This window comes from Ictidomys tridecemlineatus, chromosome 11, assembly GCF_052094955.1.
Source record: "Ictidomys tridecemlineatus isolate mIctTri1 chromosome 11, mIctTri1.hap1, whole genome shotgun sequence".
NCBI lineage: Eukaryota > Metazoa > Chordata > Mammalia > Rodentia > Sciuridae > Ictidomys > Ictidomys tridecemlineatus.
Window position 1 is genome coordinate 53,156,217 of NC_135487.1, and position 27,039 is coordinate 53,183,255.

Below are 27,039 nucleotides of genomic sequence, written 5' to 3' on the forward strand. Positions count from 1 at the left end.
TCATTGTAGAATCTTGGATTGTTTTTGCTATAATTCTAAATGAACTCCTTATCAACTACCTATTAGCTTTTTTATAATAATTTCTATAATAATAATTTTCTTTCTTTAAAAAGATTTAAGGCTGTTGATATTTTATTAACAACTTTTTAATAAAAAGCTATCACACTATAGTCCAACAAAGGATGAGCGTCTAGTTTACCCCAGGGTACCTAGCCTTGCATACTGACACACACTAAAATACATTTTAATTTGGAAAGAAAATACTGTATTGTTACTTTAATGGATTTTGTTTTAAGCTATGGTTATAAAAAGGGCTGTTCCTACCACAGCCCTGCGCATATCCATTTGCTTGTACTGTTATTCACACGTTTATTCACTCATTAGGTAAACATCCATTGAGTGTCCACTCCGGACCAGTGTGCTAGGTATGAGATGAGGAGCTCACGTAGAGACAGAACAAGGAAATATGAAATATGGTAAGAGATCTGAAATTGAGAGTCACCAAAGGGAGTGCTCAGGGAAACAGAGAAGAGTCTGGTTGAGAAAGACAAATGAGCTCCTCAAACTGGGAGCATGGGAGCATGAGTTGGGGCCTTGGTGCCCTCTTCAGTTTCATCTTACAGCACTCTGTGCTCTGGTATCCATAAGTTCCATATCTGTGGATTCAGCCAACCACAGATCAGAAATATTAAAAAAAAATGTAACAAGTCCCATCATTATGTGCAACTATAATGCACCAATAAAAAGTGTAGAAAGAAAGAAAAAATATTCAGAAAAAAATCCCCTTTGTCTGTACTGAACTATATTATTCTGGAAATGATACAGCCTAACAACTATGTACACAGTACTTGTATTTTATAAGATATTAAAAATAATTTAGAGTAGATTTGAAGTACACAGAAGGATGCATATAGGTTATGTGTACATCCAACTCGAGCATCTGTGGATTTTGGTATCTGCATACACTGGAGTTCTGGAATCAATATACAATGGGTATTGAGGGACAACCATACTTACCACAAAATTCCATCAAAATGTCTGCAAAACATCCCAGAATAAAAATACTAACCCGATTCAGACCTGTCCTAGGTATCCATTTCCAAGGTCTGCCCTTTCTCTCCTTCCAGTCTATCCTAGTTAGCAGAGTCAAAACTTCAGCATGTTGCAATTTGCAAATAATAATGAAAGCTTGAAAATGCTCTGAAATTAAAGGGAATTTACATACCATTATCAGCCTTGCAATTACCTGACATCAAGGGACCATTAATGAATCAGGCTGTCTCAACATTATGATAATGGCTACTTTCAACAGAAGAAACAGGGGACAGGTAAGGTAATGAATGGCTCTACGTGTGTGTACTTGTGCGCATGTGCATGTGTATTCTTTTCTAAATAACAGAAGTGGCAGCTGTGGACATAGGCAAGAAGATGGGTGTTCACAAAGAAAATTTGGACTCTGGCCCAGTAGGGATTCCAGTTCTCTGGGGCCCACAATCACCTCTGGACTTTATCAGAGTGAGTCCAGGGGCAAAAGGAGAAGAAACTCCTAGGAACCTGTCTTGGGAGAAACACATTCCTTCTGCCTCAAGTAAAGCCTGTTAGGAAAATTGGTTCCAAATACTTGGGGCAAAAAACAAACACATGATACTGTGAAGAAAAAAAAAAAAAGACCAAACCCTTTTTCTTTTGCAAAAGATAAAATTTTAATTTTGCATGAGATCCAAACTTTTAGTTTACATGAAATGAATTAAATTAGTCGAGATAAGAAACTAATAATTATTAGAAGCCTCTTTTAAATACTGAAAAAATAATTTGTAATAACCTATGAAATATGTGAAGATGATTTTTCTTTATAAGAAAAATCAGTGTCCAATAAGCAATTAATCTGATATATGAATAACATCACTCTCATAATGCCATGCTCGAAGATATTAAGTGCAACTTGGTGCTCTTGAGAGCACAGAAAGAAAACAAACCACTAAAATCACCACTAATATAATTGATTGCATCTTTCACTTACAAGATGAAGATCCTGAACATGAAGACAATAAACATATTCATCCAGGGATGGGAAATACAACTTGGTGAACAAAAGACAGTAGATGAGATTTTTATTATGAAGCCTCTATTTGTAGGGGACACAATAGATGCTAAATAATTGGGTCAAATCTAGCAAATAAAAGCAACTGAATAATTAACAAAGGTTTAATAAAAGTTGTCAGGATAAGATCATGGTTTAACAATGAAATATGTGAGAAGGTTGTTATATTTCAACTGTTATCTTTCTGATTTGATTTGCATTTTTCTTTACAAAATACACGCAAAAAATGTAGGACATAAAAGTCAAATGCCTATTAACTAGTTAACCTTACTATGACTGGAAGTTACTTGCTAGCAGTTGTTGGCTGCAAATGTTAAATGAACTGACACAAACAATTTAAACTAGCAAGGTCTATATCAGAAAATTTCAATGTGGGCAACACAGTTGAAGTTTATAATTTAGAACTTCTAACATATTCAGGTTGTGGTTGAAAATTTCTCTTTGCTGGTTGGTTTTAAGTCTCTGCTACAATCTCAAGGAGGGAAAGGAAGCTCAAGACTAGTGAGGCTGTGCTACAACTAGCATTGGTGGTTGAGGCTTTGCAAAAACATCCACTGCAGGTTTAGTGGTTATGAGCTTTAAACGTGGGGGCATTTAAACCATTTTACTCTTTTCAGGTATAAAGGAGTAAGTTTAGAGTAATTGTTTTAAGGTGGAAGGTGGAAGGCAAAAAAGAAAGAAAAGAGCTTATCACAGTCTGACAAACTTTTCCAGATGAGAGAAGAGAGGAAGCCATTTTAAACAATTCCTCTAGTTTTCCTCCAGGGGGCGAAGTTGTCCAGCATTTCACTGAAAATTCATTTTCACACTTCGAAATGGCATAGTGCTGCAAAGATATTCCTATACAAGGGGCTCTCCCTTGTTTTTTAATTTCTTTTTTAGTTATAGATGGACACAATGACTTTATTTATTTTATGTGATGCTGAGGATGGAATCCAGTGCCTCACCCGTGCTAAGTGAGTGCCCTACCACTGAGCCACAACCTCAGTCAGCCCCCTCTCATTTCTTCTTAATACAGTTCACTCTGACTGATTAGCAAAGCACTCCAGCTCTTTTGAGGTAAGCAACACATTAAGGGTTAAGAGTGAGCAGGACACTATCAGCACAGTTCTGTGGGCCAGCCTGCCTGTTCTCCTAAAACCTGAAGTCAGAGCTATGGTTTTGCCAAAGTTGATACAGTTTCAAAGTTTTTTTTTTTTTTTTTTTTTAAAGGAGAATTTTTCCACTGGATGTTTTTCAGCCTGCTGATGCCTCACCCTGGCTCCCTCCTTCCCTGCCTCCTCTGTAAGGCCTCTCTCAGGGCAACCACAAAGCTGCTGGAGGTCTGGGCTCTCTGGACTTCCCTTCCTGCAGGAATGGTGGGACCTTTCCACTTCGTGGAGGTGTCTCGTGGCCAGGAAGGGGCCCAGATAGCAGTTTCACCCTGGGTCTCCTTTTCCCTTCACTTGAAGGTTAGGAGTCCCCAGTGGAAACTCAGGTTGAGCCGCAGAAAGGGCACACACAAGGCTAAAGCCTGTTCTCAAGAGAGAAACACATGCTAGCTTCATTGACTAGGTGGCCACACAAGACAGCAGAGGAAAGGCCTGGAGGGTGTGCCAATCAACTCTCCCTCACCCAGGCACAGATCCAGTTTTTGTGGGTTCTGAGCTTATACAATTTTGAGAGTCCTCTTTATATCAAGAATACAAAATAGGAGTACCACATTAGCTACAGGGAATGAGAAGGAGCTGCTGCCACTGCAAGACTCTGAAAGCTCAGCTTCACAACTGCCATTAGCTCCTGGTAGGCTCTGATGGTTGAGGAACAAGTTGGCAAGGAGCTCCCACAAACCTTGTCCACAAAAGAGCAAATATGGCTTCTCAAAGGCCTTGTGGCTCAGCCATGCCTCAGGGAATAAAGGAGCTTGGGAATAAAGCTGAGGAGCTTGGGAATAAAGCTTGCAAGGCAGCCAGCAGCCCAACATCTATTTCCTCCAGCCCCGAGAGCATGGCAGATGCTCATCAGACACTCACTGATCAGCCAACTGAAGCAGCCCTGCTGATTGCACAGACCTGTCCTTCCCCTTAAGGCTGCACCATTCCTTTCTGCCTGACTAGCCATGTTTCATATAAAAAAATACTAGTCCCAGGAAGGGGTGAGAGTCATGTCCAACGTAAGTGCTCACCAGGATAATTCATTCACCCCAAGTGCCTAGGCCTGGGTAACACTACTACAAAAATTAGTGGAATAAATAATGATGTAGTCCTCGCTCACACATTTGTACCTGGCACTGTGTGGGCACAAAGTCTGGGAGACACAGTGGGACTGGAGCTCCACACTCTTGGGACTGTCCCCTGTATGGAGACAAATCCTGGAGAGGAACTACAGAAGGGAGCATCTGCAGTGCCATGTGAAGGCATGCACCTCCTCGCTCAGCACCCCAGCTCTGCCGTGGCCTGGCTCTCCACACCTGCCAGGCCCTGCCTTCTTTCCCTTGTCCACCTATGGGAGGTGATGGCGCCTTCTCAGACCTCTTTGGGCTGCACAAAGGTGCCACCTACATGGGTCTTTATTAAAACAGCAAAATAAACTAATGTGAGTTTAGAGCATTTCACTCAGTGTAGCCACGATCACACAATTTCACAATTCTTGTAAAAATAATAAATTTCTCCTAATCTGGAGGCAAAAATCTTAACAGTGTAATGAAGTGAGGCCTAAAAAAAATGGGAAGTTGTTTAATTTGATTAATGTAGCTTATTTTCATATGTGCTACAGTTTATGTATTTATAAGTAAATCAACTACTAAATTTTTTTCTTGAACAAAACAGTGAGAACAATTCTTATATGTGAGAATGTCTTCATGGAGTCACTTACCCCAAGGAAAATAGTTTTCTGCAAATTCTTTACTGGTAAAATGGAGATACTTCTTTGATGGGAAATTGAGGGCCATCATTACTTGGGTGCTTACTGCATGCCACATTTACACTGCCCCCTTCAAACAGACTATTTCTCTTAATTCTCTCAACAACACTATGCAGTACCATCCCCATTTAATGCAGAATTAAGGCTTTAAGAGGTAGGTGACCTGTCCAAGACCTGCAGGTATTCTGTGATAGATTTGGGGCTCCGCTGTTGAGCTCAGGTCCTACCACGCTGCCTCTGCCACCAAAACATCTAAAATAAAGAAGTAATGAGCTTTATGAGGCAGGCAAATGCATATAATTTGATTTTCTCTCAAATTACTATTTGACTTAAAAAAAAAAACCTGTTGCTGGAGAACTGGGTTCTTTTTTAGGGCTTTAAATGTTTTAAGTATTCTCTGGGCATGGTGGCGCATGCCTGTAATCCCAGTGGCTTGGGAGGTGAGGCAGGAGGATCACGAGTTCAAAGGCAGCCTCAACAACTCAGCAAGGTACTAAGCAACTCAGTGAGACCCTGTCTCTAAATAAAATACAAAAAAGGGCTGGAGATGTGGCTTAGTAGTTGAGTCCCCCCGAGTTCAGTCCCCGGTACCAAAAAATAAATTAAAAATTTTTTGAAAAATGATTTAAGAAGTTGTGAAAGGGCTGGGGATATAGCTCAGTGGGTAGAGTGCCTGGCTCTCATGCACAAGGTCCTGGGTTTAATCCCCAGCATGACACACACTAAAAGCGGGGGAGGGGGAGAAGAGAAAGAAATTATGAAAATAGTCAAATGCAAATAACAATAGATAACAATCTATTGAACACATCCTGAATGACAGGCCACTATGCTGAGTTCATTATGTGCAATATTTCCTTTAATACTGCTATCTTGTGAGGAAAATGGCCTTATCTCTGTTTCTCTTTAATAGATGAGGAATCCAGGCTCAGAGAGGCTAAGCCATCTGTTTAAAGTGTTTCAGTAGCTGAGGAAAGATCTTAACCCTAGTCTATCTGCCTACAGTATTTCACTTCCCTGTTGTAAAATGTAGGTAAACAGAAAACATATTTTAGTTCATAGCCTGTTAGCTATTTCATATTTGCATACAGACCTTTGAGTGGCCAAATGGAAACTACTCTGTTCTGAGGCCAAGAGAAGACAGGTGAGTCATCCAAGGGGAGTTCAGTTGTGCTTTCTGAGCCCTCTGACTCCAACATCATCTAGGCACAAGGCCCATGTGATAGGTCTATGGGAAGGGAAATGAGGGAGGGGAGAGCTATATCCTGCCATCTTTCCAAACAGCCAGTACAAAACCATCATTCTCATCTATATATTTGCTCAGTCTTGCCAAGGGAATCAGTCCATGATGGAAAGCATTTTATACACTAATCTTAGATCATTGTCCCAGAGGGACTCCAACTTTAGCTGACCCAAGTATCTTGCTAGCATGTATCATTTACTCATCCGCATTCTGCCTTCATTATGGGTGGGGGACCTAAACACAGAGAGTGACCTAATTGTTTCAGGATCCAACATCATAGTGGCTCAACTTGCAAATGACAAAGGAGGGCATGCTGTCAGAGGCTGAGTTCACAGTACTGCAGCCAGAGAAGGCAGAAAACTGATGACTCCAAAGAACATTTGAACATTAAAGGAAAGCTTCAAAAAATGTGAAAGGTCTTTGGATTGAGATGGGGCACATTCTGCAAAGCTTGAGGTTTTTGCAGAGTTCAGAAACTATTCACAGAGCCCTGATCCAAATGCCCTCATGAAGCACAGCAAATCAGCCCTGAGATCAAGAGAAACTATGTCAGGGTCCTGAGCATGAGGAACGGTGACTGAGCACAGCTACCAAATACACACTAGCTTTCTGTGGAGGTCATATCAAGTACACTCTGGCATGCAGGTAGAGAAAACCTACCCAGAGACACAGATCAAAGGCTTCTCCATGGTCTCAGAGAACAGGGTATTTGAGTCTCACTTTGGAACCCTCCCACCTAGGCCCATATTCTCAGATGAGGAGCATGAGTTCAGAAACTCTGCGTGCGCACGGGCACCCAAACACACAAACACACCCCTTCTGACCCCTCAAACTTTACTGGAAGTTAGTTGGCTTAGAAGAAATGTCACCTTTCCAACAACTTCAAGCTGTCTGAAAATCCAATGGATTTGGACTGGAGAGGGAGGAAGAGAGGGAGAGGGAGAGAAGAGAGGGGAAGGAGGGAGAGTAAGCGCCCTCATGCCTGGACAGGTTTCAAGCAAAGGATGAAGAACCACTCTCAGGCACTGGAGAGGAGTTTCTTGTACTGACTGGGTCAGGGGTTAAGAGTTAACAAATGCTAAAGTGGAAGTTTCCACTGTAGTATCAGGATGAGACTGATGGGAAATTCCAAAGAAAGGGCTCGGACCATTACATGGAAATTTCTAAGAAGTCAACCTAGCTGGCTCTAGGACCCATAAGAAGGCTACAAACTGTCATGACAGTGGAAAGAGAAGAGGATTCTGTGAGAAAGATTCCTTGGAAATGCTCAGATTCCTAGGACCCAGGTGGGTGAGCTTTGACCTTCCCTGTCAGGCCCAGAGGCAGGGGTCTGACCTGTCTCCCCCAGGTAGCTCCAGGGTGAAATGTGCGGGAGGCCACAAAGTCTACAGAAGACAGCAGAGGAGAAGCCTTCCTTCCCTCCCTTGCTGGGGGCTAAAGGAAGACAAACACCCTGTGCACCTGGATGTAGCCCCAGGCTCCTCAGAACAGGTGCTACCTGGAGGCCTGGGCTTGAGAGTAAAAGGACACCAAAAGAGGGCCTCTTGGAAACCAGATGCTGAGGAAGGAGAAGAGGCAATTCCCAGTTCTAGGAGGCCCAGAGAGAAAGGTCCAGCAGCAGGTGGTCCTGGAGAAAGCCAGAGTGAAAGCCAGGGGAGAAAGAGGTGCAGGTTGAGAAGGATGAGGGGCAGGCGTGACAGTGCAGTCAGGAAGGACCTGCACCCTCTCTCTCCCCCACCACCTGAAGTCTGGTCCCGGATGGAAAGCAGCCTTCCCTCAGAATGAATACTGTTTATAGACTAGAGCACATCACAGATTCCCAAAACAACACATGTGCAGGTGTACTCAGGGCAGGGGGTAGGGAGGAGTGACTTTAAGTGGCCTCAGGACTTTTCACTACCTAAAAGTAGCCTGGAAATGGGGAAAACACACCTGACTGAATAAAGCTGGAAGGAATAGAGGCAGACAAGAATCAAACTGGGGCTTAATTATGGCCCATGAGCATGTCTTACAGTGTACTGGTTAGAGTTTACCTTGCTAAGCCTTGACTGTGTGCCACGTATCAGGCTGAGGACTGCACAGATATTACCTAATTCAGCATCCTTAACAACTCCATGTGACAGGTATTATGGTCCCTTTGACAGACATAGAAACTGTGGTTCAGAGAGGTTAGGCAACTTGCCCAGAGTCACACAGGTAGATAAGCAGAGGGATCAGAACATGTACTCAACCTTATCTGACATCTAATCCTGAATTTAGTGTTCTTCCAGACAAGCAGAGAATCCCGTAGAATGTCTGTGACTGAATCAAGCCAAGGAATTGAGTCCTGCTCATTCTTCTCCTCAGAAAAGAATGAACTAGAAAACCAAAGAGCAGAGTTTGAGACCCACTGATCCTAGTGGTCTCCTCTAACACTGAGCTTCTATGATTCTATCACCTATGGGTGGGAAGGTGGGGAAAGGGGGCCCTTAATAATAGGCAGGGGTGAGAAGAAAAGAGTTAAGTATCCTGTATTCCCAGAGAAGCAGCTGGAAGGAGCTGGTTCCACCAGAGGGTAGTATAAAGGACCAGGTTCTCAGGATTAGAGCCCTGTATATAAATAAGTAGTTCAGATAATGCACATAGGATGCTTGGCAGAGTCTGGCATTAGGTAAATTGTAACTGTGACTGTGAAAAGTTTACATATGTCTGAACACCTCAACATATAATTTAATGTAACATGCTCAGACACTGACATCACCGTGTCTGTTCCATCAGTCACTGTGTTTATCGTGGACACTAAACTTCACTAGTGGAGCCAAGACCTGAGACGAATGCCTAAGACCAAGCCAGCCAAATTTAAAACAGCCAGAGAAAGTGGAGCAATAGAGCTTCAGCAGCAGGGGAGCGGAGTCCAAGGAAGAAATGATGGAAAGAAAGCCTGATTCCTTTCTGAAGTCAAAATGGCAAGCACATACATGCATAATTTTATAAATAATTATAGAAGGTTTGAAATACACAAAAACCCAATCACTGTCTCCAGGTTAAGAATGACCCCTGTAGATCTTCAGGCTACAGCCTGAGATCCTCAGGCCGAGCTGCCTACCAGACCCTGCAGTGGGGCGGGCCGTCACTCATCCCGGGCACATGCTCACGGCTGATTTTCTGATCATGACATCAAACTTGAAACAGTCTTTCAATGCCACCAAGGCTGAACCTAATTTTCAACTTTTCAGGTTTAATGGATTCCAAATTAACAATTTCTGGTACATGGAAATTTTATCTGTTTGGCATTCTTTTTCTTTCCTTCTAGTAACAAAATCCCTCCTTTTTTTTCACAGGGAACCTCCTCTATGTGATGCTGGTGGGATCTGCCCTCTCATGGGACACAGGAACATGCCTGAATCAAAGAGATACTGGCCACACTGATTCAGACAGGCAACCATCAATCAAGATGACTCCTTGGTATTATTGTTATGACTATGGCAAAGAGTTGCTTTTCACTGGGGTTTAAAGCTATGAGAATGGTGGCTGCTGCTGACAGGTACCTCTGCCACTATGATGAGGGACAGCAAATATGAGAACACAGCTGATGAAGTTAAACAGAAGAGCAGGGGAGAGAGAACAGAATGGCCCGATTATATCTCTTGAGCCACTGAATAGTTGTGCCTAAAGCCAGGGCAGCATGAACACACCAGTCACCTAAGTCAAAAAACAAGCTTAAGCTGGAGTTTATCCATTACAACCAAAATAATTCAAACTAATAAGCCTGATCTAAAGGAAAATAAAGTCCTGAAGGAAATTCCCCTTCATAGATAGTCCTTTTGGAATTCTGGACTTCTCTCTGAAAATAAACCTGACTTAATTAAAATTCCTTCTTCCTATGACATTACTGCAAAAAGTCCAGGCTAACCATATACCACCCTCTGCACCAACGGTTCATCTTAACAGTGCTGCCTCCAAGTAGATGCCACCTTCCGCAATGTATATGAAAGTCAGTCCTAGAGAAGAGACCTTGCAGTGGGCAATGGTAGCACAGTTTATAGCTGATTACCCTCAAAACACACTTGCAGTCAAGTCCCACAAGCTTCTCAAACTGCCCTCAAGAGGTACTGAACACGTCAGTGTAAGAAATGGCCTAGAGTTGTGGGGTCCAAAAACAAGGATACATATGGTGCAAAGGAAGAAGGTTGTACAGGTCAAAACACACAGAGGCAGTGTCAACTCTGCACGGAGAAGCCATTCTGCAAATGGCAGCATAAGCTAGAAGAATCGGGAGTTGCGAGAAACAGAAGGCCCAGAGTATTGTCAGGAAGGTTGTCTATTATTCTTTTGGAATAAGGATAGTAAGTGAAATGTCAACCCAGGTGCCAAACCTGGACCACAGCCAAGTGCCAAGGTTTGGCATCAAGTGTGATGACAATCTGTGAAGTCTATCAGAAGCAGGACAGAGAAAGCAGGGATATGAATATATGAACTTGTTATTCTAATTGAAATTATTAAGTTTTGTCCTGGGGTTAAGCAAGGCCAGTGGAGAAACATACAGCTGGCCTGGAAGTTTCTCCTGCACTATACTTGAGTGTCACATCAATTGTCTCCACTGAGAGCAGGCCTAATTATTCTCCCTACTGTAGGGACTCTGTGTTACCCTTTGCACTATCATGTTTATGAGCATTCTGTAGAATCTCCTGGAGTCTTAAATCACAATTAACCTTGCTTCTTGTGAGTAATGAATGTGCTTTTTCTCTCCTCCTAGCCACTATAAATTGCTAATTGTGTGAGTTCTCCTTTTGGTACTGACTGTGCAGAAGACCAGGGACAAGACTGGGACTTGCTACCAAATGAAGAGGCTCCCATCACATACTGGGACCTAATTTTATTTCTGACTTCATCCTACTTGTTTTTCCCCATACATTTCCTTCCTTATTTATTTTTCTGAATCTCATTACGTTATATGACTATTTAAAAGACACCTGAAAAATCTTTGGCAGAGGACAGGCACATAGTCTAGATCAATGGCAATCAAAATGTAAAACACACGGAGTCACAAACACGAGTGGAGGACAATTTCACAAACGCTATTATGGAGGTCATTAGAGGGAAGCTCCAACTCAGCAGTCTGAGGGTGGTGGGCCAGGTATATCCCTCAGCCAAACTGCCATGTCAGCAAACATCCTAGTCCTCTCCTCCTCTTCCTGCTCTCTGGCTTATCGCCTGCATGCTCCACCCTTGCTTGAGTAGCTGGGCACTCTCAGGTGCATCCCCAGGCACCCATACCTACCCTCTCTTCTGGGTTGCCCTCCCTTTCTTAAGTCCTCCACCAAATCAAAGGTCTCACACCTCTGTAGGACCTTGTACTTGCCTGTAAGTTGTCAATGACCGATACAAAAAAAAAGCCCTTCCTTTCTCAGGAACCAGTATATTTTAACAAGGAATTTTGAAGAGTTAAAAAAACCACTGGAATAATTCACTAATAGTGAATACACTGTAAAAAATGGTATAGATGCAAGTGAACAGGGCAATTTGCCTGTATATCTCAAGTAATCTATGTATAGCTGTTAGACCAGTACCTGACATACTGTACACAAAAGAATAATTATTACTACTGCTGCTTTGATTATTAATCCCACCATTCCCTCCGTTACCACTCAACCACTCTGCCTATTCCTACACTTCCAGCATGCATGTAACTGTCTTTTTCTTAACACTGGCTAGAGATCCACAATCAACTAATGCTATGTTAATTACATTTTATGGTTTATAAAGCATTTTATATACATTGTACTTTTTGATCTTCCTAGTAATCATCAAGCTAAATATTATTCCCATTTTGTAGCTGGGGAAACTGGGAGGTTGATTTGTAAGCTCAGGGAGGTTGACTTGTAAGGTCCTAGAACCAGGCTCAAAGCCAGGTTTTGCATAAATTTCTTGTTTTCCCCATAACAAGCTGCCAACCGCACAGCATCACATCAGAATTATGTGAGGGCTTTAAGATTCCTGGGGTCCACTTAACAAATGTGGATGACCCAGAGGAAGGACTATGAGTCTATATATTTCAACAGGTGCCCCATGTGATTCTGATGAGCTGCTGGTCCATGGTGCTTCTGGCTGACTGTGTACCTGCTGAAGTCTCAGTTCTGTGCGAGGTATCACGAGGAAGACACACGTGACCTTCTTGAAGAACTAACAAAGCAACTGAGGAAGTAAGACTAGCCAAGGTAAAAGAAGAGTGAACCACTGATGATAAGGCTCAGTTCTGAAAGAGGTCAGAGTGAATGAGATCATAGACGTCAGGAGTAAGACCGCATTACAGAGGAGGGAAGATTCTATGGGGCCTCACAAAATGGGAAGGATTTCTAAGTGGAGAAAGAATAATCAAAATGAGATGCCCTCAAGAGAGATGATGAACAGATTAGTCTGGCAAGAATAAAGGGGCCGGTAGGAGGTGAGCAACAGAGTGGAGAAGCCAGAGAGAGGAGCCCAGGTTGGTGTGATGAATGGCAAGGAGAAAGGCAGGGATGGCTTCTGAGCACAGGAACATTTTAAAATATAAACTGAAGGACAACTGGTGTGGCAGTACTATGCAGAATGAAGGGAGGCCTGAAGGGTAAACACCTGGATTGGGAGGATCACCTAGGAACCTGCTGAACTGACTGTGTGCCAGATGGCAAACGATAAGATGGGTTATAGGGCACGGACCACCAGAATGAGAAGGGATGGGCTGGGAGACAGGAGTCTAACCTGAGACCTCTCTCTGTCTATGCGCTTCTAAATTTTACAAAGCTGTTTTCATATGACACAGAAACATGATGGTAGGTGGCAAAAGTGACTACAGTTTTCTTCTCCTCCCTGCAACCAGGCTCCTTGCATTGTGATTCTGCACAACTCTCATCAAAAGGAGAGCCTATAGCTACAGCTATTGAATCCAGGCTAGACACAGAGCTTGCTTCAGCAAACAGAAAGCCTCAGAAGCACTGCGGTGCCTGTTCTGAACCTCAGCCTCAAGATATATGTGCCTGTCTCTCAACACCCTGCCCAATCACCAACTGAGCAAACTAAGAGTATCGTGAAGGGCGATGAGGCAGGTGGTTTAGCCATTTTTATCACTTCAGCTGGGTTTCAATGTGAATCCCAGAAACAAAGGCTGGCTGACCTGGACCTGACACAAGAGTTTTTAGCTGAAATCAGACAAATCACAACTGAGTCCAGCCCAAATCAATAACCAGCCACAGAATTAGGAGATACATAAATGACTGCTATTTTGAGTAAGTAAATTTTGGGGTGGTTTGTTATGCAACAAAAACTAACTCATATACACCATAGTAGTACAGCTGTATTATCAGGAACTGATGCCCCAAGAAGCCCCCAAAACTTCTCCACTTAAAAAGCACATTAATAGCCGGGCATGTTGGTGCATGTCTGTAATCACAGTGGCTCAGGAGGCTGAGGCAGGAGGATTGCAAGTTCAAAGTCAGCCTCAGCAAAAGTGAGGCGGTTAAGCAACCCAGTAAGACCCTGTCTCTAAATAAAATACAAAATGAGGTTGGGGATGTGATTCAGGGGTCAAGTACCTTGAGTTCAATCCCTGGTATCCCTCCCCGCCATTACTTTCCTAGCTCTAAAGGATGTTTTCTACCACTGCCAAACTTTTAACACAACAATCACATTTAGGTGAGATGATAGATGATTAAAAAAAAAAAAAAAAAAGCAATAGGAGTACAGCCCTAATATCTATCTTGGAGCTTGTGAGCCAATTTTCATTACAACACACTGCAAGGAACTGTCTGAATTCCTTGGCTAAAGAAACACTTTGTTATTTTGGATACTGCTTGAAATAAGCAGACCATCAACAGACGCCTGGAAATAGTTTCATTACCAAAAGAAAAAAAAAGTCTTTATTTTAATGGTATTTGGCATATTCATGAATCTCTTTCCTGCCCATGTTCTTAGCAAAAGAACATGGGTTGCTGTTTAAGGCAAGAAAACATTGTAAATCATTTGGGAAAGAAAAAAAACGTGCAAATAAATAGACATCTAGTCATAGTACTGGTTGGGATCCTTCTAACTTAGAAGTGTGAATGCCATTTCAAAAATAATGTCATATGGTCACTTAGTTTTAATAATGAAAGAGAACTTACCAGTAAGAACTTGTGTGGTCCAATGTTTTCAGGTTTTTAATGGTAGGACGAATCTGAAATAGAATTAAACAAAACATTCCATAAGTCAGTCACACTTGGAAAGAGTGAGCTTTCAATCCCAAGTGACTGCCATGATTTTGAGTATTTATTCTTTTAGTTAAAGATTAACAAAGCTTTTTCTGGCTCTAAATGGAATAGGGAGTGTTTTTTCGCCTACGTATTTCAACTTCCTGAACAGAGAGCATTCTCTCATCTACTTTAGGGAGTGCTGGAAGTCTGAGGCCGTATAACTATAAATGGTAGTGTTTTCATCCAAACCCCTCCAAGTCAGTGAAATCCTTACTGCTGCTCTTGCCTTGGTCCCTCAGCTGCCTTCGGCTAAGACCAAGACATGGCTACCTCTGTGGAACCAACCAACCAACTACTGGTCCACACCAGGCTTTCCAATGGTGGCCACCTGATCATGTAAAAACACACAAGGTTGTGTCTTATTGGTAACAGTGAACTTCAGGTAGTGCTGCTCAACAGAAATAATAATGCCAGCCACATATACAATACGAAATGTTCCAGCTGCCACATTAAATAAAAGAAACAGGTGAAATTAATTTTAATAACATATTTGATACAGCTTAATTTATCCAGAATATTATCATTTCAACATATAACCAATATAAAAATTGAGATATTTTACATCTTTTTTTTCAATAAATTTTACTGTGTATATTTTAGGTTTAGAACGTTTCATGTGATATAGATAGTAAGATGGTTAGTATTGTGAAGATGATTGACATTTCTATTATCTCACATACTTTGTGACAAGAGTAGCAAAAAATCTTACTTAATAAAAGTCCCCAATACAATGGGATTTTGTCACCTGCAGTCCTCATGTTCTACATTACATCTCTAGACTTGCTCTTCCTGCAAATCTGCTACCTTATGCATATCTGCTACATCTCCCCACATCCTCCCCTGCCTCTATTTTGCATACCAAATCTTTAAGAACCAGTCCATCTTGACTGAGGCTGGCCACTCAGGCTAGTAGCTCCACACTAGACAGCATAAGTTTAGGGAATATGTTCTTGGCCTTCAGGTACTGGGCAAGGCTCCAAAGCAAATCCAGCACACATGGAGATTTTATTCACCTGTTTTCCTTCTCCTAGTAATCCATCATTACCCCATTTTATGGTGTCATTTTAATAAAAGTCATAAAGCAGTGACAGCAAATACTTATACAGCACTCCTACATGCCAGGGCCTGTTCTTGTTCCTGTTACCTCAGTTAATCCTCACAAAAACTTATGAAGTACATCATCATTCCCACTTTGTGCTGAGGAAACTGAGGCACACAGAGATTAAGTCCCTTACCCGAGGTTATAAGGTGGTAACAGAGTTTCCCTCTAGAGCATACTCATAGCCACTATGCACTCAATTAAATTTGAACAGCTCAAAATAAGATCATTACTTTCGGTTTTAATTATAACCACAACTGATCCAAAGTCTGCTCTCATGATAACACGGTTAGATAACAGCAGTGACAGTAGATGGAAGAGGTACTGGCTGTGCTGGCAAATTAAATTAAAAACCAACCTGGAGTGGGAGCATGAAAACCACAGGTAGGCCTGGGGTCAGACAGATTGTGATAGACGACGGGGCCTGTTTGGATGACTAGGGTAGAAGGAGGGAGCGTAAGGTATGCTCTCTAGAAACACTTGTCTTTGTGGCCTGTCAGAGGGAAGGGCCTATACCTTTCATTAGACTCTCCAAGGGGTCTGAAAAATAGCAACCCCTGCATTAGTCTCAGCAGTTCAGGCAGAAGAATCAAGTGGACAAGAATTAAGAAAACACATCCTGTGTGCTAGGTGCTGTGTCCCATGCTTATAGTTTCAGTGACTCAGAAGATTGAAACAGCAGGATTCCAAGTTCAAGGTCAGCCTGGGCAACTCAGAGAGATCCTGTCTCAAAATAAAAAGGGCTGGGGTGTAGCTCAGTGTGTCCCTGGGTTCAATTCTCAGTACATAAAACAAAAAAAGCAAATATATCCTCTTTCACCTTATTAATCCACAGGCCTCCCTCAACCCCCAAAATCAAACTCAGTGAGCAAACTCAGATCCACACAGGCACTCCATGCCTAAATCATACTGGAAGGAGGTTGGTCAATTGGTCAGTGATTGATGCTGCAGAATCACAGGCCATGAGCTCAGCATGCTGCAGAATATTGCCACCCAGCTCATACAGTGAGCAATGAACCTGATGAAAACCCCTCCATGGCCTCCTCTGGGCTTTAGAGTCCAATCCAAGCTCCTCGACCTGTCTAAAAAAGTTCCCATGACCTCGTGCCTGCCCCACATTGAAGCGCTCCTCACGGGTATCTTGGCCACCTAGAATCATTAACAGGGTTCTAAACGCCCCCCACCCCCCATCCTCCTCGGAGTCTTTGAGGATTCTGTTCTTTCTGTCAAATGTCCTTTCTCTATAGCATCAGGTTACCTTCATGCTTTGGTTCAAAAGTTACCACCCCTGGGAAGCCTTGTGAACTACCCAGTTGGCCTAGGGACAACCTTGTGGTAACGGAAGCAAGTAGTATTCATTCAGTTCAGTTGACAGTTGTGTGGTACTACTGCTGATAACAATAAAAGCTGGTCTTTATGGAGCTATGTCTAAGCTTTACAAACTCCTTTAATCCTTTTAGAAATCCTATGAAGTAGATTTTATTGCTCCATTTAGCAGGTGAGCAAACTGAGGTACAGAAGTTAATTCAGTAGCCTACAGTCATAGGCTTATAAGTGGCAGGGCCAGATCATGAGCCCAGACAGTTTGGTTCAGAGCCTGCACTCTTCATAGCTATATTGTACTTGCCATCAACTAGGTTCCACAGCTTCTATACTACTCGCCCTCATGCTTCCTGTTATTTCAAGTAATTCTTATGTTTCAGTTTTTCATGTACTGGTTTCTCTGCTCACTTATTTATAGAATCCCTGATGGTTGAGAATCATTCTTTTAACTCACCTTTGTCTCTCCAAGACCTAGCAAAGTGTTTAGTGTATAGTAGATGCTCAATAAAGGTGCACACAGGGAAACACTGGAACAGCACAGGAAGGATGGGAGACAGGGCTACAAACTGGGCTGAATAAAAACACACCATGGGGGCTGGCATTGTGGCTCAGTGGTAGCACGCTCACCTAGCAAGCGTGAGGCCCTGGGTTCGATCCTCAGCATCACATACAAACAAATAAAGATATTGTGTCCAACTACAACAAAAAGAATATAAAAAAAAAAAGATTAAAGATGCATATTCTTTAAAAAAAAAAAACAAAAACACCAGGGTAAAGAGCCTCTGAATGTGAACTTTAACAAACAAGACTTAACCTCATCTTTTAAACGCAGCCATTGCCAAGGAGATAATCACCCAGTAATGAAGGAAAAAGAAGTAACTCAAAGCTTGTCAGACTTGATCATGTCTTCACTGAGTTCATCAGCTCATTCTACTTTGCATGGAGATCTTAAGTAATAGCATGCCAATGGTTCTGGCTGGTCAGAGTGGGAGAACGCCAGAAAAGACACATATTGAAAAATCTCCTTTGGCTGCCTGGACATGGCTTGGATATCTCTGCTCTAATATTCTATGGTATGTTTCTTTCCATTACTTTCTAAATTCCTCTTAGATGACTATGAAAAGTGACCTTGTAGGAGGACACTCTTCTCTTTCTCTAAATAGTGGAAAAGACAAAAGTTTCAAGATCTGGGACAGATAAAGACCTTGAGAGAGAGAGAGAAGAGCACCTTCTAGCTCACATCAGAGATTGTATACCAAGGCTGTAGCCAAGTCCACCTCTCACAGATACATGAAATCAGTCATAACATTCACTATTCCATGGCCTCCAGAATATAAGACACCATGCATCCAGACTATAAGATATCCATGCGCTAGTTTCTTGTATACATGGATATCAGCATCATCTTGTCATTAACAATCAAATTCTAAATCTATAGTTTGACTCTAGCTAGCTCATCTCCTTCCCTGATGGTAATAAATAACAACATTAATTTGCTAGTATTGAGAGCTTTACTGAATGCAAATAACGTGCTGTGCACAGTGTAGATGTTGGAGATACAACAGTGAATAAGGTTAAAAAATTGGTTTTCTTTTTGCTTAAGCAACTGGGTCAATGATGACTTCACTTGCTCAAGAAGAGAAACAGGTTGAGTGAGGAAGAAAATCTAGAACTCTGATTTGACCTGGTTAACTCTGAGACATCCAAGGGGAGATGACCCGGAAGCACTAAGAAGTCTAGAACTGTACTGTCCAATAGAGACTAGTACCTATGGTTATTTAAATTTAAATTGAGTACAATTAAAAACTCACTTCCTCATTTACATGAGCCACATTTCAAGTGGTCAAGTAGCCACCGAAGAGGCTTCTATGTGGAGTGACATAGGTTTTTTTCCATCATTGTAAAAGTTCTACTAACCAGGGCTTATCTATAACATACATGACAACCTTTTGGATTCCTTTATTACTATAAAGTTTACTGAACTATAAAATTGGAGCCCTGGAAGATCTTAGTTTACATGGCAATTCGATTCTGATTTGCTTGAATATATTTGTTTCAAATCTAACTTAAATTCTCAAGGACAATAGACACTGTAGGCAGAAGTGCATGAACACTGGATCAACAGACCTTGCTTCTGGCTTGTCTTCTCTACCAGGGCAAGTAATTTAATTTATGTGTGCTTCCATTTCCCCACCAACAAAGTCAAGAGTGACCCTGAATGGACTCTGTGGAGATGCTGGAGAATGTTTCCAACTCTGGAGATACCTCCACTGTCAGGTCTATTTGTTTTCACACGTAAATTCTGATATAATGTTATTTCAAATGGCAAAACAGTTGTAAAAGGGGTTTTGATGCACATAAAGAACCCTACTGTAGTAATAAATGATATATGCTCCACCAAGGTGAGATCAAGCTGAAAAAAAAAAAAAAAAGAAAAAGAAAAACCAAACTTATACTTAAGTCTATCAGAGAAATCTATTATTAGCTGTTGGCAAGTATAATGACTTTATAAAGCAATGCTATATGTGTCAAAGAGACACAAATTAAGTCCTGAGCTCCAAAGCTAAAAGACAGCAGGAAGCAAAATGCTGACATTTTGCCCTGTTGTGCAAAGGCTCTGTCCTAGGGATGGCACACCCAAGAGGGGGAACTGGCCTACTTTCACCAAGTGGAAACCACCCCGTAGCTCCTGGCTGGAAAGCTGGTCTGGGCTGTTCCTCAGGACTCTTCTACCTGGTCAGGATTCTTAATGCACAGACTAAAATTCTGTTCTTAATTGAGGATCTGGCAGTGTATGTTCTCAACTAATGTGTGGATGAGTTGAAGAGTAGGGAAGGAATTCTGATAATGCCAAATTCAGTGTGAAATCTTAAAAAAAAAACCACGCACACATATATTTCCATTTTTTTACACTTTAAGAGACTATATTAAAAGTCAAGAGTAAACAATATATTATTACACTCAACTTATCTTTTCCCCCATGTTTCTACTCAAAGGGCAGTAGCACTTTTAAAAGTATGGCAAGCTTCTTTGGAATTTACTTGTATTCCTACCATGTTAGTGCTGATATCTATTTTTGCCTATTACTTTTGATAGACATATGTGTTTTTATGTGATTTTGTCTGCAGATTATATGCCACTGGTAATAAACCTAGTACAGGTTTTGCAGGTAGATTGTTCTAGGGTGAATAATGAATCCTCAGCTAACAAGCTGCTCTTGGGCAATTGAACTCTAAGCCTCAATTTTCTAAAGTGTAAAATGGACTAGTAATACCTTTTATATATTAGTTGCTATAAAGATTAAAAAGAAAAAAGTCAGCATGTACTGCCAAACTCCATGAATGATGGCTACTATTTTTCTTATTTCACTTTAAATTTTAAATGTTTTTGTATGTATTTCTACACCTATTCAAAGTCTTTCATGTTGAAAAGCCACAATTTACTAAATCACCCTCCTAATGCTGAATATTTAAGTTACTTCTAGTTATTATAAATACAATCACACTGGGCTTTAGCTGTTTCATTCCTTTCTCTTATTTTTGTAGCTCCCTTGAATTCTTAGCAGTAGAATTACTTTTTTTTTTTTTGTTTTTTTCAAAGGGGTTTTTACTAATAATAATATCAACAAAATAATGAACAGTTCCTAAGATCTTGATATTTTATACATAAAATGGTATTGTTAAGGTGACATCTATCTTGCTTTTCTAAGATAATTAGTATAAATATTTTTCATGTTATTTATTCATAGTTTGTTACCTTGAAAAATAATGTTTACATTTTTTGTTCATTCATGGACTAGAGTCTTGATATTATAAATTTGAATGACTTCTTTATAGTCCATGATCATCCACAATTAATATGTGTATTTGCTACAAATGCATTCCTCAAACTTTTGCAATTTTTATATAAACATCTTTTAATTTATATGCTATTTAATAAATAATATGCAATTGCCACATTTTGTTTAAACCTCATGAGCTATGGCATTGATTACTGGCAAACCATATGGCTTTTGATTTGCTTCTCAAAGTCCATTTACATCCACTTTGACTTTCATAGCAAGCCTTGTGAGGGAGCTGGGGAGTATGACAATGCTCAATGAACATCAGAGGAAACTGGGATACAGACCAGTCTGATGTCTTGGGCAGGGTCCCTGAATGCTGGATTTGGCCAAGACCATCTTTGGAGTCTCTTTTTCTTTTTCTTTCTTTCTTTCTTTTTTTTTTTTTTTAAAGAGAGAGTGAGAGAGGTGGGGGCGGGGAGAGAGAGAGAGAGAGAGAGAGAGAGAGAGAGAGAGAGAGAGAGAGAGAGAGAATTTTTAATATTTATTTTTTAGTTATCACAACATCTTTGTTTGTATGTGGTGCTGAGGATCGAACCTGGGCCGCACGCATGCCAGGCGAGCGCGCTACCGCTTGAGCCACATCCTCAGCCCCAGGAGTCTCTTTTTCTTGAACCATAGGATTCTTGTGAAAGGAAGCTTGTGAGGTCAAATGATTTTGTGCAAAATGGATTATTATTCAGAGTACCAATTCTATAGCATTTTTTTATTGGAAATGCCTTTACACAAAGCATCAGAGAACCAACAGGTTTGCTGCCCTGAAGGCTCAAGAAAAGTTAGAATTTAGTAAATCTACAAAAATGATGGCTTACATAATGAATCACCCTTATGCACCTTTTTAAGCAAGCAAAATAATTTAAATACCTTCAGACCTAAATTAAATTTTCCTTTATTATTTAAAAAAAATTCTGGATGAAAGCCATGTCTTCTCCCAAGGATTCCCTCATCCTTAGGCTCAGTGAAACCATTCTTCTCCTGAATTTAGACTTTTCTACTTTTTACCTTTTATCACAGATATTTCAGAATATGTTGTATTTCTTAAGTAGATGATAAGTACCCAAGACATCATTTTTATTTGTAGTTGTATTTCTTAAATTATCAAGCACCCTACACCAATTCAGCATTGGAGGGGGAAGGGAGGAGAGTTTTATATATAAGAGCCATTTAAAGAAAAAGCAGAGTCTGGTTAAAATAAAAGCATTGAAAGCACTGTGGTATAAGTTGTTTTAACTATGTGCTCTTTGCAATATCACTCCATTTTTTGGCAAGCACCTCATCATGACACAGTTCTGGTGCATTCTTAGGCCAGAAGTCTGCATTAGCTAAACCACACAACCTGTATTAAAGAACATCCAAATGTTTCCAACCTTGAAAAATCTTTAAAATTCTGCAGAAATATCTGTTTATGCTTTTATTTGAAAGTTCCAATATAACTCATTCCTCAAAAATCCAGTCTTGGTCAGCATCTGGAAAAAACTCATAAAAAATTGAAATAAGCTGTTTCCTAATATTAGGAAAATTCACAGGAAGTGATTAATGTTAACTAAGGAGAAAGAAAAATAATCTGGATCAAATTATAAAACAAAGACATTTAAAATTCATAATTTAATACAGTACAGTCTGTGAGCCACCAGATCTTCAGAAGTGAGGGGAAGATTACATATCTTATTGAAATATTTGTCACTATAGAATTTTGTTATTTCTGTGTATGTGGTGCTGGAGATTGAATCCTGGTCCTTGTATTTGCTAGGCAAGCATTCCACCATCGAGCTACATTTTTAGTCCTTTTATTTTATGACAATGGTTCATTAGGTTATAGAGGCTGATCTCCAATTTGCTATTCTCTTGTCTCAGCCTCCCAAGGAGCCTGGTTAGAAATAATTTTATTCCATGTATATACAAATATACATAACATTGATGCCCCACCTACATAATACACTCTTAGGTCCTACACTTTCCCACTGATGTTTATGTAACCCTTATCTGTTGAGCTGGCCATTTCAAGTATTTTCATAAAGTTCCCAATGCCTTACAGGACAAGCTAAGACCTAACTACTCTGGATGGTGGTCCCTGAATGGAGAGGGCTGAGTCTTTTGAGAAAAATCTAGTGTGTTTTGTATCTCAAGAAGAACTGGATGAACAGTGACCAATAGCCACAAGGCAAGATTACACGGCAAGACCAAAGCAAACTGTAGAAGAAGGAGGTTTGTGGCTTGTTGGTTCTTCCACCACCCTGCTCCATTATCTACTATGTGCCTGGTAGAGTACATGGTGCTGGGGGATACACAGAGAACAATATAATGCCCCTCTTCCTCAAGAAGACTACAATAAGTCATACAGATAACTAAAAAAGCAATTACATCTAGTGGCATATAATCTAACAGTTAGCACAAAGAGTGTGAGAATACAGAGGACACCTCACCTATATATGGGATGATCATGGAAGGCTTCCATGAGGAAGCAATATCAACACTAAAACGTGAACAGGATTAACAGAGAAGAGGAAAAGGGTCTCTATGCACCCTGAGGGCTGCAAGGAGCGTAGAGTGTGGGGGAAAAGTTCCCAATGGGAGACAGGCCTTACCACAGGAAGTAACAGTCAGGCAAAGCCTAAGCAGGTAACTGTATAGTGAGAACCACGGGACCAATGGGAAGAATCCAGAATTGACAAGAGGGAAGAGTTAGAGTCTCTTTAGGTAAGAGGCCTCCTGAGGGCAAGAAAACATGCTGCTTCACAGTTATAACCTCAAGGAAGACAATGCTGGTCCCAAGTCCACGGAAAAACCAATAAGCTACCCAACCCAGCAGATGGGAACAGTGAGCGCACCTCATCACAAATGCAGGAGGAGAGGGAGTTATCTCCATTTTTAGGTAAGTTGCTCATTTGAGAAAACAGTACAATATTCCTTTCTGCTAAATGAACCTGATTCTGAACTGGGAACCAATTCATCTTAGCTTGCCTGGGATTTTTCCAGTTTTAGCCCTGAAAGTCCCCCATCCCAGGAATCCCCTCCAGTGTCACATCAGCCAAAATGGCTGGTTATCTAACTCTTGAGTTTGTAAAGTGCAAGAAGTGGGCAATAAGATGTGTGATCTAGGTATTTGTGTAGGAACTGGGGTGTTAAGTGTGACCCCCACAATGCTCAACCTAGGCTCACCTGGACCCTTTGAGCTATGGAATCCTCTGGAACAGCTTGGAGGCCGCTCTGGGACTTCACCATCATCTGCAGTAATCCATACTGAATAATACTTGCAAAGCATCAGACTAGTAATTACTATCTCTCATACTCAAGAATTACATAGTTAATGCCTTTAGAAAACATCAATTAGCCAGAGGAGTGTTGTCATTAACTGAGAGTTAACCAAATCTCTTTCAACTTTAGCTTTTGACATTGAAAAATTTTCCTAAAATAAATTAGTCTACTTAGATATAGAAAGCAAATGTACTTTCATATATCTTGGTTAACTAGGGACCTTATAATGCTTCACTCGCTGCAATGGCTTAGAGTCTTACTTTCAAGAGTTATAAAAATTTTAAAAGGCAACAAGAACACATTACAGTTTCCAATCAATAGTCACAAGAGGATAACACTTTATGACAATATTTGACAGGCAGAAGGTGGCTGATAAATCTTCATCAAATAAGTGGTAGTGGAAAACTGAGACACACAGAATCACAGAAGAGAATATGAGTGGGACTGTAGATGAGACGCAGGCTGGACTGGATGGAGTGTTCCTTCAAGGCTGTGGACTAAGGCAATGGAACTCAGCTGCTGCTCACAGTCCTTGTTTGAAAAAAGGAAGCAAGAGCTTCAAGAATTAATTCCCCTTTCCTACAACAGGGATAATGACTGGAGGCAACGTGGCTTTCAGTCAGCAGAAGATCCAGGAAGACTTCAAGCTGATCTGTGCCAAGGGCCTACCAGTCATCCTTGACTCCAAAAGCACCCCAGGAAGCTGAGCCAAGGTCATCCAGGCCTCATGCTGTTTGGCGAGAATCACAGGATGGATGAACACATGAGCCTTAGGATCTTTCTCTGACAAAAAGCAATCGTATCCAACACATTTTGTTAGTTCTTGGTGAAAAAGTATTTTTGAAATCCAACCACACTTGAATAGAGCTATTTAAGAAAAATCTAAAATTATAAAAAAAAGGGCTATATTTTTATTAGCTTCAAAAATGGGGGAAAATCTGAGAAATATTTAGCAGTATTTCCCACTGGTAATATATGTCATAGTTATGTTTTCCTCTAAAACTTCCAATTTTATTGGTGTATTCTGGGTAACAGATTTTGCTATCTGTTCAAAATAATCATTTTGCCCATGTGGCTTAGTCCTCTAATCACATCCCTTTTTCTCATGACACACTTTCCATCAGACATCAAGATAGAGAGAGTCATCACAGAAATATTCAGGTCATTTCCAGAACACAGAGTGAGGCCGCATGAGCAGGGCAGGATGCAGCAGAGGGCACTGTCCCATCCAGGCCAGGCAAACAAGCCATGGAAGGTTTTGTTTTCGCTCGGCCAGATCTCTTCCTCTGACAGGGAAGAGGCGACCTCCCGGGTAAGGCAGTGAGCAACGTCCACCATGATCCATGTTCACATGAGAAGCAGGTGGGCTGAAAAACATCCCACCCTGATCTGGGTTCTCTGACTCAACTGAAGGTTTAGTCTTCAACTACAGCCACCAAAACATGGTGGAACACTGACTGTTTTTTTGTTGGTTTTTTTTTTTTGTTTTTTTTGATTGGTCACTGAAAACAATCAAAGGAGTAGGTAAGATACAGCAATTCCAAGGCTTTGTTCATGTTTTCCTCCTATATCATAATTAAGAGAGCCACAGCTTATTAACATTAACAGAGAACCCAGCTGTGTTCAATATGACCTCAAGGCCAAAATTCAACAGGAGGAGAACTGCACACCAGTACCACCCACCTGTTCCTGCACCTACCTGTGCTGCCTGGGGAAAGTGTCGATTGTACCGTTAGACGTTCTCATGGGCCTTCCCATTTTACATACATTTTGAATTACGTAGAAATCTGTGGACCATGCTTTGGGGGAGTATAAAAGCATATTTTTACTGTACCAGAAAAGAACAACAAATATCCAGAGCTAAAAACAAAACAAAAACTGTCACCCAGCATATATTGGGAGGGGATTTAAAGATGGCTGGGGCAATCAGCATTCTGTGAAACTAGCCACTTCCATGCTCAACCCTTCTCTTAGGGGTCTCCTATTTCTCATTTGTTTGTGTATCAGTGTTGACAACTTGATTATAAGGGCCTCTGATTGCATGGGCTATACTTTATTTATGTATTGTTTTCCTTCCTATAAAAATTAGCTCTTTGACACACCAGAGGTTTTCAATAAATGGGTTGGGGGTAGCCCTAGATGTGCTTATTTTATTTCTAATTATCTATAACTAAAATGTTCACAGTGGCTTAGGTAACAGAACAGTTAGTTCTGAAACTAGGCTACGTGACTGGGGATGTTGCTCAGTAGTAGAGCACTTGCGTAGCATTCATGAGGCACTACAAATAAATAATAAAATTAACAGAAATATAGCTGCTATTTATCTTCTATTGTCAGAGCTGGCTTTCATTCCTGTGAATGTGTCTCTCTCAGTTCCAGGAAGAGCTGTGGATGCTGATGATATCAGACAGTCTTTCTTAACCTTTTAAGACTCATACACCCATTTTTGATAACCATAAAAACTTTATCCCTACCCAGATTCTGGTACACCCTTGCCTTGCCTTCTTGGGAAACTAATCTGCATTCTCAGGCTTCTTTGCTCAACACTCTCTTCTCCCCCACATCTGATGACTCTCCAATCTCTGTCTCTAGTCCCAGTCTTCTCTTTGAACTCCAGATCTGACGGACTTGTAATTCATCCCTTATCAGGCCTCTCAAATATAACAATGGACACACCCAAATGCTCATCATCTCCCCAAGCTGCTCCTCTCCTGGGCTCCCCAGCAGAGGGATACCACAAGGCTCTGCCCTTCCAAGCCCAACTTCTCATTGCATCTTTGTTTCACTTTTCACCAATTCCACATCCAGTCAATCTATCTATCAGCAAATCCTGTCAGCCCTGTGTCCAATACACCTCCTGAATCCAACCATGTCTCAACACGGCCTCTGCTCCCTGCTGGTCTGAGCCGCAGCACCTCTTGCCTAGATGCAACAGAAGACCCCTAGATTCTGGGCCGCCTTCTGGCTCACTGCCTCAGGATGACTCCACGAAGCAGGGGAAGGTCAGTCATTTACTTTACTCCCCTGCTCAGA

The 27,039-nt window shown here is 41.2% G+C and overlaps 1 protein-coding gene across 3 annotated transcripts in view; it reads right to left on the reverse strand.

Moving 5' to 3' along the window:
- The window catches only part of Gng12 (G protein subunit gamma 12), a 130,524-nt gene that overhangs the window by 58,418 nt on the left and 45,067 nt on the right, over window positions 1-27,039 (reverse strand). For 2 of the 3 annotated variants that reach the window (XM_040288832.2, XM_005332361.5), the window contains exon 2: window positions 14,360-14,412. The gene's annotated coding sequence lies outside the window, so the exon portion shown is untranslated. Of the gene's footprint in view, window positions 1-14,359; window positions 14,413-21,038; window positions 21,063-27,039 lie in introns of those variants that run through there. The other variant, XM_078026485.1, reaches the window with a different exon arrangement.